This window comes from Egretta garzetta, unplaced genomic scaffold, assembly GCF_000687185.1.
Source record: "Egretta garzetta isolate BGI_Z169 unplaced genomic scaffold, ASM68718v1 scaffold341, whole genome shotgun sequence".
Classification (NCBI taxonomy): domain Eukaryota; kingdom Metazoa; phylum Chordata; class Aves; order Pelecaniformes; family Ardeidae; genus Egretta; species Egretta garzetta.
This window is the reverse complement of record NW_009258546.1, coordinates 261,947-265,887: the sequence shown is the minus strand read 5'-3', so window position 1 is coordinate 265,887 and position 3,941 is coordinate 261,947. Positions and strand designations below refer to the sequence as shown.

General features: G+C 45.2%; 1 protein-coding gene across 7 annotated transcripts in view; it reads left to right on the top strand.

The window, feature by feature from the left end:
• The first annotated feature begins 48 nt into the window (after positions 1-48).
• Positions 49-3,941, top strand: part of MAPKAP1 (MAPK associated protein 1) — a 108,625-nt gene continuing 104,732 nt past the window's right edge. For 4 of the 7 annotated variants that reach the window (XM_009647399.2, XM_035903107.1, XM_009647392.2 and 1 more), the window contains exon 1: positions 51-379. The gene's annotated coding sequence lies outside the window, so the exon portion shown is untranslated. Of the gene's footprint in view, positions 380-2,198; positions 2,218-3,941 lie in introns of those variants that run through there. The other 3 variants (XM_035903106.1, XM_035903108.1, XM_035903097.1) reach the window with 2 other exon arrangements.

Genomic DNA, 3,941 nt, shown 5'->3' with positions numbered 1-3,941 from the left:
CAGCGGGCGTGGGGGCTCTCCTGGCCCGGCGCTGACGCTTCGTCCAAACCACGGACCGCGCGCTTCGTGACTTTGTCCCCCGGCCGCTTCTGCAGCCTGCAGGGCGTCCCTCGGGTGTCTGCAAGGCGAGCGCTTGTAGCGTGGTCACGCTCGAAGGCGTCGCAGGATCGTGTTCTGGTTCTCTCCTCTGCGTGGCAAGTGGCGGCCAGGACCAGCGTCCTCCCTGCAGGAACATCAGCGAGAAGCGGTTCCTAGGAGATGCGGCACTAAGAGCTGATTGCAGTGGCAGTTTAGCAGTCGTCTAAATGAGAAACGCTAGAGCCGAGCCTGGATTTTCTGAGTATCTTCTATGCGATTGTGTGTTTCAAGGGATTACCAGGTAGATGCAACGTTGGGAATTAAATTCACTCAGTTATTTTTTCAAATTCAGAGCGAATCTGTTCACGGACACTTTTTTGGGTTAGATTTAAAAAAAATTGAGATCATCGTCTGCATATAGACTCGTACAGAAATAGCTGACGGGGTGAGTTACAGCCAATTTAGTACCTTTCATTGCGTCATGTTTCAGGTCAATTCCACCCTTTCATGGGCTGGTTATTGGTTTAACTGTTTCACCCAGTTGCAACAGATAACAAGTGTGTCTAACAGCTGAGTTCTTAGCGAGTTCATTTCCTTGTTGGTCAGCAAAAGCCTCAGCAGGTGAAGCAGCTTGGCAGAACGATCTGTGTGTTGTGCATTCTGGAGCCCAAATGTTCCCAAGCTTCCTAAGGCGTGGGCATGAGAAACAGCCCCCTGCACTGGAAGGTCAGTCACGTTGGCAAATGGGCCGGCAAAGAGGCAGGGTGCAAGTCACAGCCCCGTGTAGGACCGGCAGGTCACCCGTGTGGCAGCTCTGACGCCGTGCTTTGGAGACGGACGAGCGGCACTTGCGGAGGGGAGGGGAGGGAGAGCTCAGGCTTTCTTCAGCTCTTCTTTTATCTACTGGAAGGGACAGGCTGTGAGCTCTGGGGCGTGGAGGCAGCAATGCAGCGGTGCTGGCCCTGGTAGCACACAGAATGCTGTTGCAGGGGCATCAGCACTGCAAGCCATTTGTATCGTCGGTGTCGTGGTGGTTCGTGGGTGTGAGGCTGCCTGAGGTTTGAGGTGTGCCTTGCAGTCAGTTTGCTGTCTTAGGTTTTGCTAGCAGCAGTTCTCCATTTGTCAGAAGTGGCAAAGTGAGGGCTTTTCTGTTAGGCAGTGCCTCTAACAAAGACCCCAGGATGCATTTTAATATTAAATGTGTGTGTGTGTCTGTTGAGAAGCTTTATTAAGATATTATTTTATTTATAATATTATTTATTAAACTATTATATTAATAGCTGCGTCTGGCTCTTCATTGTCTATAAGCTCAAGACAGCACAAGGGTAATCCCTGCCTCAGTTCCCTTATTGCTTGAGAAATATTGTGTCTAAATCTGTTATTCTGAAAGCAAAACAAAACTCCTTGAGTATGTCTTGTGTGCTCTCGAAGGAGACAGACCAAAAATTTGTCAAGACAAAAATTAAAAGCCAGAGGAAAGGGAGATTCATCTGTTGTTGAAGAAATGTGAATCTGTCCAGTTACGTTTGATGTAGAGTCCCAAAGGGGCTTGAGGTCTTGTGAGTTTTTAAGTAGGTATTATCCTCGTGAGCATTTCTGAAGCCAGGAGCAGCTTGCACCTTCTTATATTGTTAAAAAAAATAAGACTGTGACCATCCTTTTTATGCAATAAAAATATTTTCATGCAATCAGAAGCAGAATGGCAACAAACTGGAAAAAAACAACAAATACAAACCTGTTTGTTTTGGTAAGCGCTTGTGTTTAGTACACAAATGCTGAGGGGACCCAGCTGCAGGTCAGTGCCGGGGGCCAGCGGGCGCGGTTGTGGCACCTCCGCGGTGCTGGGGGCGGCCATGGCTGCAGCCAGTCTCCAGGCTTTGTCCCGGGGCCACCCACAGCCAGCTCCTTCAGGCCCTGGGCCTCCGCATGCTTAAAACTCCTTTTGGTCAGGTTTGGCTTCAGCACGTCCAGGCAGGCTTTACAAAGCAGCCGTGCGAGTGAAGTACCGGCAGGTTTTGAATAACGCCGTACTTCCATGCTCACCGGCTAACCGCGGCGCAGGCAGAGCTACTGAGTCCCACTCCGGAAGACCTAAAGAACGCGATGTCTCTCTCAACGTGGTGCAGGCAAAAAAAAAAGGTAAAATGTAGAAGGCTTCTGTTGTGGTGTTTGGGTTTTGTTTTTTTTAAGATTGAAGTTTGTATAGGTGTTTGTAAAATTGACGGAGTTTTTTTAGGCTCCTGAATGCCACAGTGAAAAGAGCCAAAACAGAAGTTCTGGTGTAGTATTTGAGCAGTCCAAGCCTACGCCGTTGTCCTCCTCTTTGCAAGTAGGGATTTTATTTGCTCATCATGGGAATGTTCAAGCTTAGCGAATTGTCTTTAAAGTCTTTTAGGCGTATGAGTGAAAAACCATGGTTCCGTGTAAAAGTGCAGTGCCACTGCTGAAAGCATTCCTTTCCAGCTTTCCGCGCACACAGTGCAGTCAGCCTCACCCGCTCATGGACAACGACTGCTGTTCCCCAGTTCTGGGAAAGGGTGTTCATCAGGAATAAAAATAAAACTGGAATTGTAGCGTGTTATTCAAAGGGTATCTGGTTTTGTTTGTTGTTTCAAAATTGGCAGTTAAGTGTTAAAAATGAACTCAAACACTCGTATCTTTTCTGGATAGCACGTGGTCGGGAAGGCGTGCTGTGAAGTGAGGTTGTAGGGACCCCAGCGTGGTGGTCATCGCGATGTGACGCTGCAGGTGTAATGTGTGTGCTCGGTAATGCTTGCTAGCCAGGATGAAAAAATAAGCATAATCATCGACATTAAAAATTAAGCAAAGTGTTTGCACATATTTAGATGCGGCAAAACCCAGGCAAGATGCCGCTTCTCTAAACAGCCTCTATCCCAACCATTCAGTGCCGTATCAGAATGAAAAATGACAACACTTTGTCATCTGTTCAAATTGATATTGCACTCTTTGCAGTGACAGCTGAAAAGGCCCACAGGTGCCATATAAAGAGGTGACCATGTTGTCATATTTCATTTAGGCATCCCTCTGCAAAGCCATAATTACCTAATTAGGTTGTTAATTAGGAGATTAGCATTTCACTATATTGATAGAATGCTCTTTGCAGGCATGAGTCTAGATACAGATTTGTCTGCCCTAATTTATAATCTCTGTGGGTTTTTATACTTATTTATTTGCCTAAAATCTTGATGCAAGGTAGCTCAGTTTAGCTGAGAATCAGCTTGTTTACAAGTGAGTGAAGATTTGACAAGATCAGGAAACAAATGGAGGAGAGGATACAGCTCCTATATGTACTCTAGTTTTCTCTCCTTCCTTCCCTAAAGCTCAATAATTAAAATATTGGAATTGGGATAATTTGCATTCTGATTAGTATGACAACAAAAGTACAGCCAAACCCACAGAAATACATAGCTAATGCCAGATTGATTTACGGGTTTGAAAACTAACAAATAATTTGCTGGAAGTTGTGTGTAATGTGGTGTTTTCTCACGATAACTTTCAAATTCCAGTTTCACTTGTGAAAGAGCGCCTCTTTAAATGACTTTAAATGATTATTTGCTTTTTAATGATAGGACCCAAAGCATTAGTGACAGCTTCTCAAGATAAGTATTCATTCTTAAATGCACTTGAGCTTTTGGTGAAACATAAACTTGAATTTTCATATATTGCGGCTCACTTTCCTTTATCCTGCATGCACAGGAGTCTGTCTGGCATTCAAGGGTTTTGATGATTTGTACTGCTGCAAGCGTAGATAACCAGAGCCGTTTCTTTCGCAATTGCAGACAGAAGTTAGCTGTGAAATTATTTCATATAACCTGAATCATAAATTTTGAAGTATGTTTGCG